The 22,740-nt window shown below is 43.7% G+C and overlaps 1 non-coding gene across 1 annotated transcript; it reads left to right on the top strand.

Annotated features, from left to right (window-relative positions):
- The first annotated feature begins 11,105 nt into the window (after positions 1 to 11,105).
- Positions 11,106 to 11,212, top strand: LOC147347733 (U6 spliceosomal RNA). The gene has a single exon (XR_015153303.1). It is a non-coding gene; the product is annotated as a U6 spliceosomal RNA (small nuclear RNA).
- Positions 11,213 to 22,740: the final 11,528 nt, after the last annotated feature.

The raw sequence follows: 22,740 nt of genomic DNA, 5'->3' as shown, positions 1-22,740 counted from the left end.
TTTCAGCACTTCTCCTTAAATTATCCTTTACTTAGCTGGCAAAATCGAGCTTTACAGTGTGTAATCTACACGATATAAATTCTAGTGTTTTGTTTGCTTCCAAAGATATGATGGTAATTGTTTGGCCAAATAAGCAAAGAACATTCCTTGCTGAATAGAGAATTATTTGTCTTGAAGAGAGTAGGTAAATGGTGACTTAATTGAAGGCCCTCAAAGGCTGGCCAGAACTAATAGTCATTCAGTCTAATTTCTCCCTGAATTACCCAGCCACTAGATGCCCTGTTGCTCTTTAATAAAAATATCCGATAATTCTAACCTAACACTTGATGACTTTTTTCAAGCCACTGCACTTTAAATTACATGAAGTCATTGTATTTAAATTGTTCCAAGATTGTCATTTATATTACAGTAAGGAGTTAATTGTAAGCCAAGCTTTATTTAAATATTGGCTAGCCAAGGTAGCAGAGAAGTCAATGGCATCCCACTCCAGTATTCTTGCCTGGAAAATCCCATGAACGGAGGAGCCTGGAAGGCTGCAGTTCATGGGGTCGCTGAGGGTCGGACACGACTGAGCGACTTCACTTTCACTTTTCACTTTCATGCATTGGAGAAGGAAATGGCAACCCACTCCAGTGTTCTTGCCTGGAGAATCCCAGGGATGGGGGAGCCTGGTGGGCTGCTGTCTATGGGGTCACACAGAGTCAGACACGACTGAAGTGACTTAGCAGCAGCAGCAGCCAAGGTAGAATAAGTGAGCTCCAAGTCTTATCCAACTTGCTTAAAGTAGTCAGCAAGGTTTTATTTACGAAGGTGTATTTTCTCCTGTCGGCACACTGAGAAACCATGTAGAAGTTTACATATGCTTAGGAACAACTGAGAGAAGAAAAGTAGCTGATATTTTATTGGAAGCTTTTTATAGGGGTGACTAGTTACTTACCAAACAGGCAGCCTCAAGAAATTAATGATTTCAGTTGTGTAAATTTCAGGATTCTGTAAAGCAGGCCCTTCCTTATCCTGAAAGTTTCAGAAAACAGCAACATCATTTTAGAAAGCCACAAATTTGTCGTGTTTATGTGCTATCCTTAGTTGCTTCAGTCGTCTCCAACTCTTTGTGACCCCATGAACTGCAGCCCGCCAGGCTCCTCCGTCCTTAGAATTCTCCAGACAAGAATACTGGAGTGGGTAGCCATTTCCTTCTCCAGGGGATCTTCCCAACCCAGGGATCAAGCCCAGGTCTCCCACATTTCAAGGGGATTCTTTACCAGCTGAGCCACCAGGGAAGCATCATCATATTTATAAAGAGACATAAAGGTGTTCATGCCTTTTGACATATTCCCACCAAAAAATTAGAACCAAGTAGCAAAACATGAAGTGTTGAAAAAATTAAGGCCTAAAAAAGTTCAACAGGAAATACTGATAAATCAAACATGGAATCAAACTAAATGGCCAACATGAAGGGACTAGTTGAAGAGATTCCACTCAAGGGAATCAGAAGCATATTTAGCAAATTTGTTTTAAAAAATTTTTTTAATGCATCCCGCCTGGGCAGTGGAATCTCCAAAAGAAGGTGGACAGCTAATGAGAGAACAGGCACGCCTTCCTCTTGAATCAGCCAGTGGATACAGGACACAGTTTCGTACCCAGTCCTTCCAAGCCTCTTGCATAAGCACAGCCTGAAGTAGCTATATACATTATTAAAGATGAAGACACAGAAAAGTGATTCTGATGTTCTAAATGGAAAAACGCTATACAATAATTTGCCAAAATTATTACCAGAAAGACATGAGGGAAAAAAATCACAAAATTCTTCTACCATGCACAATTATAATACATAATTAAAGTAAAAGTGAAGTCACTTAGTCGTGTCCGACTCTTTGCGACCCCATGGACTGCAGCCTACCAGGCTCCTCAGTCCATGGAATTTTCCAGGCAAGAGTACTGGAGTGGGTTGCCACTTCCCACTTCAGTGGGAGGTTGCCACCCACTTCTCCAGGGAATCTCTCCAACCCAGGGATTGAACCCAGGTCTCCCACATTGCAGGCAGATGCTTTACCGTCTGAGCCACCAGGGAAGCCATAATTAAAAGTAAAGTTTTATTACAAAAATATGAGACTTTCGTTTAGAGACCTAGATGGTAAAAACCTATTAGCCTTGAACCTGTCCACAATCATTTTACACCTATATTTTCAGTCCTTCCCATGTGTTGCGATGATACTGATACACACATATCTGCTGAGGTTCTCAGTAGTAAACAATTAGGAGCCAATTCTGACTGTCTTAAGTGGAAGGAACTCATTGGAAAAATATTGGGTGGGTCTCAGGATTAACCAGAAGGCTAGACAACCAGGCCTAAAATAAGACCGAAAGGGGCCAGGCAACACAGAGTAGCCCCACCACTGGTTCCATCAGCCACATCAGATGCTGCCTCTGCCACCTTTCTGACCCCCAATCTTTTCATCACTCACTCAACATTCAAAGTTGGCCAAACCTAAGTTGCAACCTCCTGCCAAGGGCTACCAATGAGTAGAGAGTTCCAGCTTATAGAGGTGCTAAGTTACTGAGACCTTCAACTCAGGGTGGGACTGGAGTGGCTAGAGGCTGTGGCACCTTCTGGCAGTGAGCAGTCACGTGAGTTCATAGAGAACTTGACACATCTAATTCATTTTCTTTGCTTGACATGACATGGAGAGGTTAGATACACTGCCCTAATGGGACAGGGACCACTGATGTCCACAGTCAAGGATTTTCCAGTACCAAGAAAGAGGTTCAGACCCTGGCCAGTCAGTTTCAGTAAATGTCCATGAGAGTATCCTTCTAGGCCCTGGAAAATGGGATGGCAGACTGTGCCATCTGTCATGTGGTGTTAGGGTCTGTATTAGTTATCCATTGCTGCTGAACAAATTATCCCCCAACTAAGTGGCTTAAAATATTATCATACAGTTTCTGTGGGTCAGAAAGCTCATGGGGTGGGGGGGTGGGGGAGGTGGGGGAGGTGGAGGAGCTTCCCTGTAGATTCAGGGGTTAAGACTTCTAGCTTCCATGACAGGGGCATGCCTTCTATCCCCGATCCGGGAACTAAAATCCCACATGCCAAGAGGTGCAGTGGGAGGGTGGGAAAGAAACCTCATGGGGATTCATGGTGCCAGCTAGGACTGAAGGATCAACGGGGAAGGATCTAAGTTCACTCACACGGTTGTCTCTGTTCTAGGACTGTCTCTGTTCTCTAGGACTCTGTTCTAGAGACCATTGGTCTAAGGCCTTGGTTACCTGCTGGATATTGGCCCTCTATTCTTTGCCACATGGGGCTCTCCAGCATGGCAGCTTGCTTCATTGAAATATGCCAGCCAAGGAAGCACTAGCCGAGGGACAGAAGTCACAGCCTTTAGTAACTGCATCACAGAAATGACATCCATTACCTTGGCCACAATCTGTTTGTTCAGAGTAAGTCACTAGGTCCAGCCTACTTTTAAGGGGAGGGTTTGACACAACGGCATGGATACCAGACAGCAGGGAATTTCCTTGCAGGGTGTCTTTGAAAACTGCCTCTTACAGGGCTGTTACAACTTCCAGTGACCCAGGGAGACTGCACTTGCCACACACACATCAACTATATCTTCTCAGACCAGGAATTGGCCAACTTTTTCTGTAACAGGTTGTGTAGTAAATATTTTAGATTCTGCGCACCTGTTGAAACTATTCAACTTTGCCTTTGTGGATGAAAAGAAGCCACAGACAATACATAAACCAATGGGCATGGCTGTGTTCCAATAAAACTTCACTTACAAAAAACAGGCAGCAGGCTGAACTTGGTCTACAGACTGTGATCCCAGTTCTAGAAAACACCTCTTATAAACCATCCTCAGTACTAAATGCCAAGACCAAGCCACTAGCAATGAAATCCCAGAAGGCAGCAAGTTGGCTTTATGACCAATGACCTGTGCTTCACCCTCGGGTCCTGGACATACCTGATGCCATACATGAACGGAGTCGGGATATTTCTGCCACAAATGGGTGGCAAATTGAACTGGATGGCAAATGGCAGAACAATGCTAGGAAGCTGCTGCAGGAAGGGCTTTGGAGTAATGCTCAGTCAGCATTTATTAAGCACCTATTACGTTTGGAACCCTGTGTTAGGTTCTGGGCGCAGAGTCAGGAAAGAATGAAGAAGGATTACAAAGACAAACAAAGCAATATGGAATCTGCGCCTTCAGTGAACTGAATCTAGTTGGAGAGGCAAGAGTAGTACCCGTGACTAACAACAGGGCTTCTCAAATCTGCAGGTGGGCATTTGCTGAGCGGCAGCCGAGATGCTACATTTCCAACAGGCTTCCGGGGGATATCACTGCTGCTGGTCCATGGACCATCCTTTGAATAACAAGGACTTAGAGAAACAGGGGAAGCTCTTTAGAAACAGAGGCTATAACTGGCCTTCCTTCTGTGAGTTAGCCACCTATTTCCTGACATGTGGGCTGTACATCAGTCATCATTTATTTAGTGCCTCCTCTATGCAATACACAATGCCAGGCAGCATGTGGAAATTAAAAAGAGAGAGAGAAAGAGGGAAAGAGAGAGAAAGAACTTAAGCTCCTTGAGTTTTGTGGAAAAAAACATTACTTCCACAACCAGTTTTTCAGGGTGGAGTATGAAAAGAGCCACAACAGAGACAAAGATCACCAGGGCTATTTTTCTAACATCCCAGGAGAAGGAAAAGTAATTCTCAAGCCGAACCCGTTATCACTAAAATGAATTTTCCAGTGTGAGTTTCTTTGTATCTGTTATAGCATGGAGATAACTATATGTATATATGGCTTCCCTGATGGCTAAGGCAGTAAAGCATCTACCTGCCATGCAGGAGACCTGAGTTCGATCCCTGGGTCAGGAAGATGCCCTGGAGGAGGGCATGGCAACCCATGCCAATATTTTTGCCTGGAGAATCCCATGGACTGGCAGGCTATAGTCCATAGAATCACAAAGAGCTGGACATGACTGAGCGACTAACACTTACTTTTTACAGTATATATATATATGTATTTTTCATACATATATATTATATATATATTCAGTTAAGTTCAGTTCAGTTCAGTCACTCAGTCGTGTCCGACTCTTTGCGACCCCATGAATTGCAGCACACCACTTTTCACTTTCACGCACTGGAGGAGGAAATGGCAACCCACTCCAGTGTTCTTGCCTGGAGAATCCCAGGGATGGGGGAGCCTGGTGGGCTGCCATCTATGGGGTCACACAGAGTCGGACACAACTGAAGTGACTTAGCATAGCATAGCATAGGCCTCCCTGAGGTGAACTCCCGGAGTTCACCCAAACTCATGTCCATTGAGTCAGTGATGCCTTCCAGCCATCTCATCCTCTGTCGTCCCCTTCTTCTCCTGCCCCCAATCCCTCCCAGCATCAGGGTCTTTTCCAATGAGTCAACTATTCGCATGAGGTGGCCAAAGTATTATACATATATATATATTTCATCATTATGGTCCTCAAAGAGGGTACAAAGCCTAATTTGCAGCCTCAGTAAATATAAGAAGAAAGTAATTTAGTGAAGTGATTTAATTCACAATTCACTATGTCTTTCATCATGATTCTGTGTCATTTTATGCCTGGTAATTAATTTTATAAGCATTTTTGCTAGTTTTTTCCTTAACTGCCTTTAAAGATATGCAAGGAAAAATATGCCCAGCAATATGTGAAGATTTTAAAAATTTTACTATTTCAAAGATGTCAGAACATCTGTATCTTGAAAACTGTTTCAAAGACTTCTTTAGTCTTTCTCTGCTTCGACTGCAATTATCCTAAGAATATTCAAATTAGAAACGGATATCAATTGTTTAAAGAGGAGTTGCGTTTGCTGTGGAATTACTTGTCTGTCTCCTAATGTCATCAACAGTCTCAGTCCCTCAAATATGCCTTATGCTACTGTCCACCTGAGAATTGCACATAGGTAATTGATCTTTGGCTGTTCTTAAGAGGCCCAAGACCTTTCCAAAATCCTCAAACTCCTAATTCTACCATAGTGTATTATGCCACCCCATAAAACTGAATAAATATAATGAGACTAATTTACATGATTAGAGAACACCAAAGTCACAGTGACACGTGGCCACTGAGTGGTGTTGGCTAGATCACTCAATGACCAAGTGCGTATTTCCAAGTCACGCACTAACCTCATCACACATGTGATGCAGTTTATGCTTGGGCACAATTATGAACCTGGATTACATCAAGAACTTTCTGGACTGCTTCTAAAGACTGTGGGTGTTCAATATAGTACATAAGCACTTATATATAAGTGTGCAAGTTCTGCCCTGATGAGATACTTCCAATGTCTCTCTGTATCTCGGCATGATTGTGTCAGCACACACGCACACACTGTGACAGACCCAAACTTGCCCCTTCAAGAGACTCACCTGTGCATCTGTGCACATGACTTCTTGGGAGTGGGGGTCTTTGCAAATGTGATCAAGGGTCTTGAAATGAGATAATCCTGGGTTATCTCAGTTCAGTTCAGTTCAGTTCAATCGCTTAGTCGTGTCCAACTCTTTGCAACCCCATGGACCGCAGAACGCCAGGCCTCCCTGCCCTCACGAACTCCCGGAGTTTACCCAAACTCATGTCCATTTAGTCAGTGATGCCATCCAACCATCTCATCCTCTGTTGTCCCCTTCTCCTCCTGCCTTCAATCTTTCCCAGCATCAGGGTCTTTTCAAATGAGTCAGCTCTTCACATCAGGTGGCCAAAGTATTGGAGTTTCAGCTTCAACATCACTCCTTCCAATGAACACCCAGTACTGATCTCCTTCAGAATGGACTGGTTGGATCTCCTTGCAGTCCAAGGGACTCTCAAGAGTCTTCTCCAACACCACAGTTCAAAAGCATCAATTCTTCAGCACTTAGCTTTCTTTATAGTCCAACTCTCACATCTATACGTGACTACTGGAAAAACTATAGCCTTGACTAGACAGACATCTGTTGGCAAAGTAATGTCTCTGCTTTTTAGTATGCTGTCCAGGTTGGTCATAACTTTCCTTCCGAGGAGTAAGTGTCTTTTAATTTCATAGCTGTAGTCACCAAATGTAGTGATTTTGGAGCCCCCCAAAATAAAGCCAGCCACTGTTTTCACTGTTTCCACAGTTTCCCCATCTATTTGCCATGAAGTAATGGGACCGGATGCCATGAGCTGAGTTTTCTGAATGTTGAGCTTTAAGCCAACTTTTTCACTCTCCTCTTTCACTTCACTTTCACTTTTCACTTCCATGCATTGGAGAAGGAAATGGCAACCCACTCCAGTGTTCTTGCCTGGAGAATCCCAGGGATGGGGGAGCCTGGCGGGCTTCCGTCTATGGGGTCGCACAGAGTCGGACACGACTGAAGCGACTTAGCAGCAGTAGCAGCAGCTTTCACTTTCATCAAGAGGCTCTTTAGTTCTTCTTTGCTTTCTGCCATAAGAGTGGTGTCATCTGCATATCTGAGGTTATTGGTATTTCTCCTGGCAATCTTGATTCCAGCTTATGCTTCATCCATCCCAGCATTTCTCATGATGTACTCTGCGTATAAGTTAAATAAGCAGGGTGACAATATACAGCCTTAACATACTCCTTTTCCTATTTGGAACCAGTCTGTTGTTCCATGTCCAATTCCAACTGTTGCTTCCTGACCTGCATACAGATTTCTCAGGAGGCAGGTCAGATGGTCTGCTATTCCCACATCTTTCAGAATTTTCCACAGTTTATCGTGATCCACACAGTCAATGGCTTTGGCATAAGTCAATAAAGCAGAAATAGATGTTTTTCTGGAACTCTCTTGCTTTTTCATTGATCCAACAGATGTTGACAATTTGATCTCTGGTTCCTCTGCCTTTTCCAAAATCAGCTTGAACATCTGCAAATTCACGGTTCATGAACTGTTGAAGCCTGACTTGGAGAATTTTGAGCATTACTTTGTTAGCGTGTGAGATGACTGCAATTGTGCGATAATTTGAGCATTCTTTGGCATTGCCTTTCTTTGGGATTGGAATGAAAACTGACCTTTTCCAGTTCTGTGGCCACTGCTGAGTTTTCCAAATTTGCTGGCATATTGAGTGTAGCACTTTCACAGCATCATCTTTTAGAATTTGAAATAACTCAGCTGGAATTCTATCACCTCCACTAGCTTTGTTCGTAGTGATGTTTCCTAAGGCCCACTTGACTTTGCATTCTAGGATGTCTGGCTCTAGGTGAGTGATCACACCATCGTGATTATCTGGGTTGTGAAGATCTTTTTGTATAGTTCTTCTGTGTATTCTTGCCACCTCTTCTTAATATCTTCTGCTTCTGTTAGGTCGATACCATTTCTGTCCTTTATTGTGCCCATCTTTTCATGAAATGTTCCCTTGGTATCTCTAATTTTCTTGAAGAGATCTCTAGACTTTCCCATTCTATTGTTTTCCTCTATTTCTTTGCACTGGTTGCTGAGGAAGACTTTCTTATCTCTCCTTGCTATTCTTTGGAACTCTGTATTTAAATGGGTGTATCTTTTCTTTTCTCCTTTGCCTTTTGCTTCTCTTCTATTCACAGCTATTTGTAAGGCCTCCTCAGACAGCCATTTTGCTTTTTTGCATTTCTTTTCCACTGGGATGGTCTTCATCCCTGTCTCCTGTACAATGTCACGAACCTCCGTCCATAGTTCATCAGGCACTCTATCAATCAAATCTAGTCCCTTAAATCTATTTTCACTTCCACTGTATAATCACAAGGGATTTGATTTAGGTCATACTTGAATGGTCTAGTGGTTTTCCCTACTTTCTTCATTTCAAGTCTGAATTTGGCAATGAGGAGTTCATGATCTGAGCCACAGTCAGCTCCCGGTCTTGTTTTTGCTGACTGTATAGAGCTTCTCCATCTTTGGCTGCAAAGAATATAATCAGTCTGATTTCAGTGTTGACCATCTGGTGATATCCATGTGTAGAGTCTTCTCTTGTGTTGTTGGAAGAGGGTCTTTGCTATGACCAGTGCGTTCTCTTGGTAAAACTCTATTAGCCTTTGTCCTGCTTCATTCTGTACTCCAAGGCCAAATTTGCCTGTTACTCCAGGTGTTTCTTGACTTCCCACTTTTGCATTCCAGTCCATATAATGAAAAGGACATCTATTTTGGGTATTAGTTCTAAAAGGTCTTGTAGGTCTTCATAGAACCATTCAACATTTCGCATTACTGGTCAGGACACAGACTTGGATTACTGTGATACTGAATGGTTTGCCTTGGAAACGAACACAGATCATTCTGTCGTTCTTGAGATTGGATCCAAGTACTGCATTTCGGACTCTTCTGTTGACTGTAATGGCTACTCCATTTCTTCTGAGGGATTCTTGCCCACAGTAGTGGATATAATGGATTATCTCAGTGTGCCCTGAATCCAGGGGCTTATGAAGGGAAGAATAAGGGGATTTGAGACAGCCAGATGAGGAGGAGGAGGCTATGTGAAAATGGAGCAGAGAGATGGAACCACAAGCCAAGGAATGCCAACAGCCACAAGATGCTGGGAGAGACAAAGACTGGATCCTCCCCCACAGAACTGGGGGGAGTCCATCTTGATTTTGGACTTCTGGCCTCCAGGACTTGAGAGAATAAGCTTCTGTTGTTTTAAGCCACCAAGACTGTGGTCATTTGTTACAGCAGCTGTAGGAAACTAATACACACATAGTGCTCAGATTTTTCGGGTCTTGGGAAAAGGAGTTGTACAAAGTTGTTAAAAAGATCAAGGGTACCAGTGGATTGTGGAAGCTACAGTGATATAGCACTTCATCTCTCCCCTATCAGAACTGCAATGCTTTTTATTGGAATGTACTTTTTTATAAGATGCAGAGCTCATATGTTATATAAATTTTATGCGTCAATAAAGGCAAATATAGATTCACTACTTGTCTTCATAATTTTATAGTTCACTCTCTCTCTCTCTCGATTTCTCTCCCTCTGAGTTCTGACCGCTCTTCAGTAAAAAGGGGATTATAAGCACTCTGGTTTGATGGAAAAGTAATTTTTTGATTAGAATATGAGCTGAAATTACTCTTCCACTGAGCAGAAACATAAATGCCAGAACGCTACCTTAGGAACACTGCTAGTGGGTCACCATGGCTGCGAAGTTCAGGGCTGTTCCTTTTTATTTATTTTTTTTAGATTTACTTATTTGTTTTATTTTTGGCTGTGCTGGGTCTTCATCGCTGCACGTGGGTTTTCTCTAGTTGCTGTGAGAAGGGGCCTCTCTTTGTTGCAGTGCTCAGGCTCCTCGTCACGGTGGCTTGTCTTGTCGTGGAGCACAGGTATGAGGTGCATGGGCTCCGTAGCTGGGGCACGTGGGCTCAGTTGGTCTGTGGCATGTGGAATCTTCCTGGACCAGGGATCAAACCAGTGTCCCTCGCATTGCAAGGCAGATTCTTAACCAGTGGACCACCAGGGAAACAGGGCTGTTACCTTTTAACCATTACCTGCCTAAATATCATCTGTGTTATCCTTTAACAACCATTTAAACATCTGACTTTATGAGGATAACTTTATAGGATAGGTCAGGGGTCTTGTATCAGGTTTCCCGCGACAAACTCTGGGATGGAGTTTCTGAATCAAGTGACTTTGGGAGGAGCATGCTCTCAAGTGAAATATGTTAGGGAATAAGGGAAGCAGGAGAACGCAGGGGGAAAAGTCAGACAAAAATGAAAGTTCGGGGAAGTCTAGCTTCAGTCTAATGAGCTGGAGTGGGTGTAGCACTACAGAATTCCATGTCCCGCCCCCGGCAAGAGTCCAGGACTTTTGTAACCTGTATTAATCACTCATTAGCTGCAGACTACCTTCCTCCTGGGGAAAGCATAGCATCTTGAGCATCTCTGAGCAAGGAGGCGCCTTCTGGAGAAGGACATGGTGTGAGTCATTGGTAACCAGTGCTCATGGCAGCCTGAGATGGGCACACCAGCAGGTAAAGGGAAACTGATCAGGGTATCAGCTGCATCGAAGGATGCAGAGTGTGTACATGTTAAGTTGCTTCAGTCATGTCCAACTCTTTGTAACCCCATGGACTGTAGCTCACCAGGCTCCTCTGTCCATGGGATTCTCCAGGCAAGAATACTGGAGTGGGTGCTCGCTTTGGCAGCACATATACTAAAATTGGAACGATACAGAGAAGATTAGCATGGCCCCTGCGCAAGGATGACACGCAAATTCGTGAAGCGTTCCATATTTTTAGCAAAAATAAACAAATGGGACCTAATTAAACTTAAAAGCTTCTGCACAACTGAGGAAACTATTAGCAAGGTGAAAAGGCAGGCTTCAGAATGGGAGAAGCTAATAGCAAATGAAGCAACGGACAAACAACTAATCTCAAAAATATACAAGCAACTCCTACAGCTCAACTCCAGAAAAATAAATGACCCAATCAAAAAATGGGCCAAAGAACTAAATAGACATTTCTCCAAAGAGGACATACAGATGGCTAACAAACACATGAAAAGATGCTCAACATCACTCATTATCAGAGAAATGCAAATCAAAACCACTATGAGGTACCATTTCACGCCAGTCAGAATGGCTGCAATCCATAAGTCTACAAGCAATAAATGCTGGAGAGGGTGTGGAGAAAAGGGAACCCTCTTACACTGTTGGTGGGAATGCAAACTAGTACAGCCACTATGGAGAACAGTGTGGAGATTCCTTAAAAAACTGGAAATGGAACTGCCTTATGATCCAGCAATCCCACTGCTGGGCATACACACTGAGGAAACCAGAAGGGAAAGAGACACGTGTACCCCAATGTTCATCGCAGCACTGTTTATAATAGCCAGGACATGGAAGCAACCTAGATGCCCATCAGCAGATGAATGGATAAGAAAGCAGTGGTACATATACACAATGGAGTATTACTCAGCCATTAAAAAGAATACATTTGAATCAGTTCTAATGAGATGGATGAAACTGGAACCTATTATACAGAGTGAAGTAAGCCAGAAAGAAAAACACCAATACAGTATACTAATGCATATATATGGAATTTAGAAAGATGGTAACAATAACCCTGTGTACGAGACAGCAAAAGAGACACCGATGTATAGATCAGTCTTACGGACTCTGTGGGAGAGGGAGAGGGTGGGGAGATTTGGGAGAATAGCATTGAAACATGTATAATATCATGTATGAAACGAGTCACCAGTCCAAGTTCGATGCACGGTACTGGATGCTTGGGGCTGGTGCACTGGGACGACCTAGAGGGAGGGTAGGGGAGGGAGGAGGGAGGAGGGTTCAGGATGGGGAACGCGGGTATACCTGTAGCGGATTCATTTCGATATTTGGCAAAATTAATACAATATTGTAAAGTTTAAAAATAAAATTAAAAAAAAAAAAAAGAATACTGGAGTGGGTTACGATGCCCTCCTCCAGGGATCTTCCTGACCCAGGGATCGAACTCGAGTCTCTTAAGCCTCCGGTATCGGCAATGAGTTCTTTACCACTAGCACCACCTCGGAAGTCCAAGGATGCGGGGACTTAGCTTCAGATTGCGTCTCTGATCACACGGTTGATCATATCAGTGGCCGCATCAGCTATCAGAGAACTCACTGAAAGAAAAAAAAAACGCTTGCATTACGAAAGATTATTGGAATTTCATGAGTCTTTCGAATCATGTCATGGAGACACGATCAGCAAATACTTTCAAATCTTAATAGGAATAATGTGGGAAGAGCGTCTTTTGTAAAGAAGTCGGTTGTTAGAACGCACGTGTAAGCAGGAGCCCAGTCACAAGTTTGGCAGTGCTCCTATGGCCAGGGCTGAGTTCCATCATGTTTATGTTCATGGTCTGTCAGCCACGTGAGTGTCTGTCTGTGTCAGTGTAGATTATTTTAGTCTATAAAGTCCTAGTGGGGACAGGTCCCAATGTATGTATTGTTCTCTGAGTCACTTCAGTCGTGTCCGACTCTGTGAGACCCCATAAACGGCAGCCCACCAGGCTCCCCCGTCCCTGGGATTCTCCAGGCAAGAACACTGGAGTGGGTTGCCATTTCCTTCTCCAGGGAGTCTTCCTGACCCAGGGATTGAACCCTGGTCTCCTGCACTGCAGGCAGTTTCTTTACCCACTGAGCTACCCAGGAAGCCCTATTTGCTTTGGGATGATGGCAACAGTGTTCTACTTAATAATTGCCCAGGTTTTAACCATGTGACTAAGACAGCCTCCGAAGCAGGATGCCCACACTCAAACAATTCCAGAAACCAGACAGCCAGTGTAAAAGAGTGAAGCTGATGGTGCATAAAGCAGTAGAGATCAGTGGGAGCTGTCACAGACTAGAGACTGTAAAGGAATTCAAATCAGAAAGCTTGAAACACGACACGGGCCAAACAAAACACTTCTGTGGCTCAGACCTGGTTAAAATGTCACCAGTTAGTGGCCTACAGGCTGATCGGAGCTCAGAGCTGGAAAATCAGGCCAATTACAGATGTCCTGGATGGGCTCTGCTGTCTTACATTTGTCTGGCTCCCTGAAGAGTCAAAAACTATTATTATTTCAAAACCAGCATGAGATATCACCCCACCCCTGTCAGAACGGCTATCATCAAAAAGTCCACAGATGACAAACGTTGCCGAAGATGTGGAGGAAAGTGAAGCCACGTGAATGGTTGGTGGAACTGTAAATTGACACCCCCACGGTGGAAAACAGGGTGGAGGTTTCTTTTAAAAAGTGAAAATAGAACTACCATCTGACCTAGCAATTCCACTCCTATGTATATAAACGGAAAAAACAAAAGTATTAGTTCAAAAAGATACATGCACCCCCATGTTCATAGCAGCTTTATTTACAGTCGCCGAGACACGAAAGCAACCTGAGCGTCCATCGACAGCTGAATGATGAAAAAAAGATGTGGTGCATATATACGATGGAATACTATTCAGCTATAAAAAAGAACAAGATGTTGCCATTTGGAGCAACATGAGCAGACCTGGAGGGCATTGTGCTTAGTGAAATAAGTCAGAAAGAGAAAGAGAACTACTGTATGACATCATTTATGTGTGGAATCTAAAAACTACAACAAACTAGTGGATATAACATAAAAGAAGCCGACTCACAGATAGAGAACAAGTTAGCGGTTACCAGAGGGGAGGGGGCAATATAGGGCCGGGGAGGGGGCAGTACCAACTATCCGCTGTAAGTCAGGCTCAAGGATGTATTATTGTACCATAGGTTGAATATAGTCAGTATTTTATACAACTCTAAATGGAAAGTAACCTTTACAATTGTATGAAAGTTAAACATTTTTTTGGAAACTGTTACATTTGCCTCTGCCCACTGCCCCATGGGTGATTGGAAGAACCAGCATTTTCAGTCACGCTTCTCTGCCTGTAAAACCAGATGTAGAGGTGATCTTGAGACACTTCTTGGCTTGCCAGGGAAATCTGAGTCATAGGTGTCCCATTTACTTAACAAGCTGCAAGAAACACCTCAAAAGAGCCATTTCCTATTACAGTGCCCTACATCGAGCAGGCCCTCCTTAAAAACTTCCTGATGCTCGAACAAGCTAGTTTCATAATACTTGCTTCCACGTCTTTAATCCACCGTGTGGCTTTTATTTTAAGCATGAAGGTTTTCAGTCTATTATGATGCAAAGATTACATGTACGGGTAGCGTGCTGGGGAGGATGTGGAAAGTTGGAACGCTCATGCACAGCTGGTGGAAATGAAACATGAGGCAGTCACTCTGAAAAAGAGTGCAGTGGGTAAACATGGAGTAATCATAGGACCCAGAAATCCCACTCCTTTTCCCAAAAGGAATGAAAGCGTATGTCCAGATGCTGCCGCCTTTACGTGCCATCTTGTCCTGACCAATCACAGTGGTGTGTACTAAGGGGAGAATTTTTTTAAAGAAAGAGTCTGACTCAATCTTCACAACTGTATTTACTGAAAAATAAAGTCAAATGTGAAATTCACTATGAGGTTTGTTCAGCAGTATCTTTTTGAAAATATGGGGAAATCTTACTTAAAAGTATGTTTGTTTTACTATAAAATTTAAAATATACACTTATGCCCAGAAGGATCTGAATTGATGTTTGCTCTTTTAATTAACACATAATATATGGTTTTCCAATAGCCCACGGAACTTATGATTAAGCCATACTTTTATGAACGATGAGACTAATGACAAGGACGTGTCCAGACAATTTCCTGATGGTCCAGTGTTTAGAACTTTGTGTTTCTGTGGGAACTGTGATCCTGCATGCCAAGCACTGTGGCGAAAACAACAATAAGATTTGTTCACAGATATCATAGCAGCATTATTCATAAGAGTCAAAAGGTGGAAACAGTCCCGATGCCCACCGAAGGAAGAATGAATAAGGTAGTGGGGTGGTGTGGTTTAGTCACTAAGTCGTGTCTGACTTTCGCAACTCCGTGGACTAAAGTAGTATATCCATACAATGGAACATCCATACAGTGGAAGTCCATCCATACAATGGAACAGCATTCAACAGTAAAAAGAAATGACATTCTAACACAAGCCACACCATGGATAAACCTTGAAAACAATCTGCTAAGTGAAGAAGCCAGTCACAAAAGACCACGTATTTTATGATTCTGTTTATATAAAATGTCCACAGTAGGCCAATCCGTAGAGACAGAAAGTAGATGAGTGGTTACCAGGAGCTGAGGGAAGGAGAGATTGGGGAGTGACTACTAATAGTATAAGGTTTCTTTTTGAGATGATGAAAATGTTCTAAAATTGATCGTGGTGATGGTTGTACAACTTTTGAATACACTAAAAACCATTGAATTGTACACTTTCAATAGAAGAATTCTGTGGTATGTGAAACATATCTCAATAAAGCTGTGATTTAAAAGAAGATTATATGTATTAGGGAGGGTTTTGTCCTAGCCACCAAATCCCGTGCGTACGAATGAACTATAATACAACTTTAAATGCTTTGCTCACTGTGAGGTATATGGTAGGTGATCAAAAGATGCTTAATGAATAAATCTTGAATAGACTTCTGAAAACCTAGAATATTCAGTGAATTGGGTTAGGAGATTCTGATCACTTTTCAAAATTTCTGGAGGCTATCCTGAAAAATATGGATTTTCTTTCCTACTGGAAAGAGCCTAGCATGCAACCTGGCATGTGGCAGCCTCTCAGTAGATAGTACTTCCTTTCTTCCTTTTCCAAAACAGCTTTAAAATCTATTCGTAGCCGGTCCCGGCCCTTCTACCCCTCCGCACCCTGCCGCCTCCTGACGCCGGGCGTGACGTCACCACGCCGGCGGCCGCCATTACAGAGAGCAGAGCTTCGGGGCTAGAGCGAGTGGAGGAAAAAAAAAAAATAAAATAAAATCTATTCGTAGTATTCCACTTTCCTTACTTAGTATCAAGTTAGTCAGCTTCATAATGGATCATTAACAGAAAGAGAGGTTAGTTAGTATTAGTTGCTCAGTCATGTCCAACTCTTTGTACTGTAGCCCACCAGGCTCCGCTGTCCATGGAATTCTCCTGGCAGGAATACTGGAGTGGGTTGCCAGTCCCTTCCTCTAGGAGATTTCTCAACCCAGGGATCGAACCCGGATCTCCCACGTTGCAGGCAGATTCTTCATCATCTGAGCCACAGGGAGGCCCAGAAAGAGAAAAAGGAATTCAAAAAGACCAATCTTACTTGTAGTCAACAGTTCGAGTTATAATCAGATAAAAACTGGCTTTTTGAATGCTGTTTAGTACAGTGGTTTTCAAACTTGAAGAGTGCTTCAGAATCACCTAAAGGGCGGGGCCCAGCAATTTCCATTTCCAACAAGTCCCCGGGTAGCCTTGCTGCTTCTGTTCTGGGGAACACATTCTGGGAATCCCTGGACTGGAATTTTTCTTTTTTAAAGAATTTTTTAAAATTTTTGAAGCAATCACAAAGTTACGAAGAAGTTACATTTATTGGAAGGACTGAATCTGAAACTCCAATACTTTGGCCACCTGATGCAAAGAGCCAACTCATTAGAAAAGATCTTGATGCTGGGAAAGATTGAAGGCAAGGGGAAAAGGGGATGACAGAGGATGAGATGGTTGGATAGCATCACTGAGTCAATGGACATGAGTTTGAGCAAACTCCAGGAGATGTTGAGGACAGGGAAGCCTGGCATGCTGCAGTCTAGATCAGATTAGATCAGATCAGTCGCTCAGTCATGTCCGACTCTTTGCGACCCCATGAATCACAGCACGCCAGGCCTCCCTGTCCATCACCAACTCCCGGAGTTCACTCACACTCACGTCCATCAGGTCAGTGATGCCATCCAGCCATCTCATCCTCTGTCGTCCCCTTCTCCTCTTGCTCCCAATCCCTCCTAGCATCAGAGTCTTTTCCAATGAGTCAACTCTTCCCATGAGGTGGCCAAAGTACTGGAGTTTCAACTTTAGCATCATTCCTTCCAAAGAAATCCCAGGGCTGATCTCCTTCAGAATGGACTGGTTGGATCTCTTTGCAGTCCAAGGGACTCTCAAGAGTCTTCTCCAATACCACAGTTCAAAAGCATCAATTCTTCGGCACTCAGCCTTCTTCACAGTCCAACTCTCAAAGCCATACATGACCACAGGAAAAACCATAGCCTTGACTAGATGGACCTTTGTTGGCAAAGTAATGTCTCTGCTTTTGAATATGCTATTTAGGTTGGTCATAACTTTCCTTCGAAGGAGTAAGCGTCTTTTAATCTCATGGCTGCAGTCACCATCTGCAGTGATTTTGGAGCCCAGAAAAATAAAGTCTGACACTGTTTCCACTGTTTCCCCATCTATTTCCCATGAAGGGATGGGACCGCATGCCATGATCTTCGTTTTCTGAATGTTGAGCTTTAAGCCAACTTTTTCACTCTCCACTTTCACTTTCATCAAGAGGCTTTTGAGTTCCTCTTCACTTTCTGCCATAAGGGTGGTGTCATCTGCATATCTGAGGTTATTGATATTTCTCCCGGCAATCTTGATTCCAGCTTGTGCTTCTTCCAGTCCAGCATTTCTCATGATGTACTCTGCATATAAGTTAAATAAGCAGGGTGACACTATACAGCCTTGACGTACTCCTTTTCCTATTTGGAACCAGTCTGTTGTTCCATGTCCAGTTCTAACTGTTGCTTCCTGACCTGCATACAGATTTCTCAAGAGGCAGGTCAGGTGGTCTGGTATTCCCATCTCTTTCAGAATTTTCCACAGTTGATTGTGATCCACACAGTCAAAGGCTTTGGCATAGTCAATAAAGCAGAAATAGATGTTTTTCTGGAACTCTCTTGCTCTTTCCATGATCCAGCGGATGTTGGCAATTTGATCTCTGGTTCCTCTGCCTTTTCTAAAACCAGCTTGAACATCAGGAAGTTCACGGTTCGCATATTGCTGAAGCCTGGCTTGGAGAATTTTGAGCATTATTTTCTAGCATGTGAGATGAGTGCAATTGTGTGGTAGTTTGAGCATTCTCTGGCTTTGCCTTTCTTTGGAATTGGAATGAAAACTGACCTTTTCCAGTCCTGTGGCCACTGCTGAGTTTTCCAAATTTGCAGGCATATCGAGTGCAGCAGTTTCACAGCATCATCTTTCAGGATTTGGAATAGCTCAACTGGAATTCTATCACCTCCGCTAGCTTTGTTCATAGTGATGCTTTCTAAGGCCCACTTAACTTCACATTCCAGGATGTCTATGGGGTCACAAAGAGTTGGACACAACTTAGTGACTGAAGAACAACAAAGAAGCTGGAAATAAAGGACAAAAAGCTTTTTAAAAAACTGACCTATTTGAAAATAAGTTGCTGACTCACAACCTATCACCTTCTAAAACTTTAGTGTGGAATTCCTACAAACCAAGATATTCTGCTACATCACCAAAGTATGACCATTGTGATCAGGAAAGGAACACTGATGCATTGCTCCCACCCAATCTTTCCGTACTACTCAAATTTTGCAAACTGCTCGAATAACATTGTTTACAGCCAAAGGATCCAGTTCAGAATCATGCATTTCAGTGACTTGTCACGTTCTCATAGTCATGAACAGTTCCTAGTCTCTCCTCGACTTTCATGACCCTGGCACTTTTGAAGGTCACAGACTCGTTATTCCTGGAGCAACCCCCGATTTGGATTGATCTGCTATTTCCTCATGAGTAGGTTCAAGTTATGTGTCTTGAGCAGGAATCCCAAATGGATGCTTCTGTGCTCCTCTCAGTGCATCCTCTCAGGCTACACGATTTCAGTCTCTCCTGTTAATGACGAGGCAAATTTCCTTTGTGTAATAAAGGTGGTATCTGCCACGTTTCTCTCCTCTTTGTCATTAATAGCTATTATGTGAAGAAGTATTTTGAGCTGATCTGAATTTCTCACTTCTTGTCAAATTTTCAGTTTATTCATTAGATTATTTACTTGTGTCTCTATGGACACGTGGCTTCTCGTTTTATTCAACAGATTCATAATCTGCTCCTATGATTATTCACCCTGATGTTCAAATTATCCCTGACTTGGCTCGTGGGAACGCTTTCAAGTCGACCTCTATATCCTTTTGACATGCCCTGGTCATTCTTTGAGCATTTGCTTATTTTCTGGCACAACAAAATGCTCCAGCTTCATTTTGTACTTTCTCTGCTGCAGTCCTGGAATCAGCCATCTCTCTAAGGAGCCATGGTTCCTTTCAGTTGAAAGTGGCCTTAAAGTCCAAATCTGGGCCCAGGGGTGCTCACTGCTGCTGGAGCGCTGGTCCCTCAGGCATCCTCAGGGAGCGCTAAGGTACATAGACTGCTGTGCCGGTTCTCTACTGAGTGTTGAGGAGTAGTTGCCCAGTCGTGTCCGACGCTTTGCAACCTGTGGACTGTAGCCTGCCAGGCTCCTCTATCGGTTCTCTATAGCTGCACAAATTAGCAGCTTACGACAACACGCAGTTATTATCATTTGGTTTCTGAGGTCAGGAGTCCAGCCATGGCTTAGCTGATCCTCTGCATCACGGTCCCAAAAACTGTCAGCTGGGGCTGTGTTTTTGTCTCCAGGCTCAACTGGGGAAGGATCCACTTCCAAGCTCATGTGATGGCAGAATTCAGTTCTTTGTGGATTTGTTAGACAAAGAGTCTCAGTTTCCTGGAGGCTGTTGGCTAGAGGTTGTTGCCGTTTAGTTGCTCACTCAAGTCTGACTCTCTTGCGACCCCATGGGGTGTGACCCGCCAGGCTCCTCTGTCCATGGGATTCTCCAGATAAGAATACTGGAGTGGGTTGCCTTCTGTTATGGGACTGGGAGGGTCAAAGAGGACCCTCTCTTATTCTGAGGACCCTCAAGGACCTCAGTTCTTGGTAAGAACACAAAGAATAAAGTTGCCTCCAATTTTTTTTATCCATGTGGGCCTCTCCACAGGACAAGTGACCAAACACAGCAGCATCCTTCGTGAAAACAGGCAAAGGAGAGAGTCTCCAAGCAAGACAGATATAATCTTATGCAATATAATTACAGAAAAGACATCCTATTCGTTTTGTATTCTGTTGGTTGAGAGCAAGTCACTGGTCATGCCACACTCAAGGGGAGGGAATTAATTACACAAGGGCATGAGCTCCAGGAGGGGTGGACTATTAGGGACCACCTTGGAATCTTTAACCTTAATCACCTTAATAATAGGCAAAGGCAAGGGGGAAGCCCAGGCCTCCTGAAATGCATAACTGGGGAGTCCAGAAGCTACAGTGCATATTTACATACGTACATCTATGCCTGTATCTCTGTCTGTCTAGTCTCTCTATCTGACTATCATTTGTCTTTCTATCTGGAAAATCATGGTTTGTGTTCACACGTCCAGTTCCAGTCCAACACCACCATGTCCGTTCTGGCTCTCTCCCTTTCCATATTTGTGACTCCTTTCTCGAGCGTGAGAAACCTTCATAGATTTATTTATCTGATCAGTTCCGTGGGATCACCTCCACCCCTCCCTCTTATGGATGCTTTCCTCTCTGCTCAGGCTCCAACACGCTCACAGAAGGATGACTTGGTCATTGTGTTCACACTCTGACACACACGTGGAGCCGCCCTGTCTGTGGATGCCCCCACCCTCACGGGCTCTGACCCCCCCATCAGATTTCCCCCTGGCACAGAGGTCCTCTTTACCTAGAGTGGGTGCCAACACGCTGCAGGTAACTCTCTCCCTCACCGTGAATGTCCACCTCTCTCTGCCCCATCTAATACTTTAGGATGACCGAATCATTTGGGAAGAGAAGGGAAGGACCAGACAGGAAAAGAGCCACTTCTCTTCAATGATTCTTTATTTCCTCATCAGGTGTGATGCTCCTTTCTTCCCCCAAAAGGTGGGAGAATAGGTATAAAACATTCCCTGAACAGATGGTGTAAAATACAGGTGGCTATTCTATAAATCTGCAGCCTATAAGCTGGAGTTGGAAGAACTCTGATGTGTGAAGCAGTAGAAAAAAAAAATGAAAGAAGACAAAGGTAAACAAGGATGCTCAGCCCTTTGATTTGAGCTCTAGGCTTTCCCTGAGCTCATCTCTCTTCTAGCCAGAGAAGCCCACTTTGCTGTCCTTCGTGTTAGTTCAATTCCTCACTTCATTCAAGGGCCAGCTCCCAAGGCTCCATCTTCCATGGAAGCGCTCCCTAACCTGAGCCCAGCCGATTTATCCCCTTTTCAAATTCCATCCATGCTCCTGTCCTTGTCATCATGCTCCATTGCTTTATTCTGTATGACCTTGCACTGATCTCTAGCTCTTTTATGTAGACACATCTTTTCTCCTAAGCTAGGTAGTAAGTTCCTTAAAGATCTACTTCGTTCTGTCTTTCACATGCTTGTTGAGTGATTGATACCAGCCGCCCTGGGTAGGCACACGCTACTGGGCTGACGTGAGAAAGATGGGAATCTTTTCAGAAGAATGGCCACTAGCTCTTTCATCTCTTATTCCTTTGTTTGGTTGTGTCTCCAGGCTGAAGGCAAGCACAGCATCAAAAAGTTCAATAAATATGGACTGAATTAGAATTTAGTACATGCAGTAACTATCTCTACAGAATATGTGGACCCCAGAAGCCATACATCATATTTCACCTACCCCAGTGGTTGGTGGACGATGGTCAGTGTTGTTGTTGTTCTTTCGTCACTAAATCTTGTTCAACTCCCTGCAACCCCATGGACTACAGCACGCAAGGCCTCCCTGTCCTTCACCATTTCCCAAAGTTTGCTCAAACTCCTGTCCATTGAGTCAGTGACGCCATCCAAGCATCTCATTCTCTGTTGTCCCCCTCCCCTCCTGCCCTCAATTTTTCCCAGCATCAGGGTGTTTTCCAATGAGACGGCTCTTGGCATCGGGTGGCCAAACTATTGGAGCTTCAGCTTCAGCATCAGTCCTTCCAATGAATATTCAGGGTTGATATCCTTTAGGATGCACTGGTTGGATCTCCTTGAAGTCCAAGGGTCTTCAAGCACCACAGCTCAAAAGCATCAGTTCTTTGGTGCTCAGCCTTCTTTATGGTCAGTAACATGCATATAAAACTGGATGGATGGTTTTATTTATATCCCTGGATTTCAGGACCCCATATATAACGTGAGCACCATAATTTAAAGAGTCTCACTGAACATGGATGCACAATTACATTTGCAAACCACTGAAAGAGAGGGATCAAAGAGTCAGATCATCTTCCGACACAGTCTGAGTTAAGAAAGGCAGCAGCTTTGATTGCGATTAAAAAATAGTAAGAACAATTTTCTGGTGTGACGCGCACCCTCAGTCTTGACCGTGTCACAGCCACGGGGTTTAAGGCAC

This window comes from Bos grunniens, chromosome 23 (genome assembly GCF_055505025.1).
Source record: "Bos grunniens cultivar Pamir isolate PY7600 chromosome 23, Bosgru_T2T1.0, whole genome shotgun sequence".
Classification (NCBI taxonomy): Eukaryota; Metazoa; Chordata; class Mammalia; order Artiodactyla; family Bovidae; genus Bos; species Bos grunniens.
The sequence above is the reverse complement of the archived record's forward strand: the minus strand, read 5'-3'. Positions and strand labels throughout refer to the sequence as shown.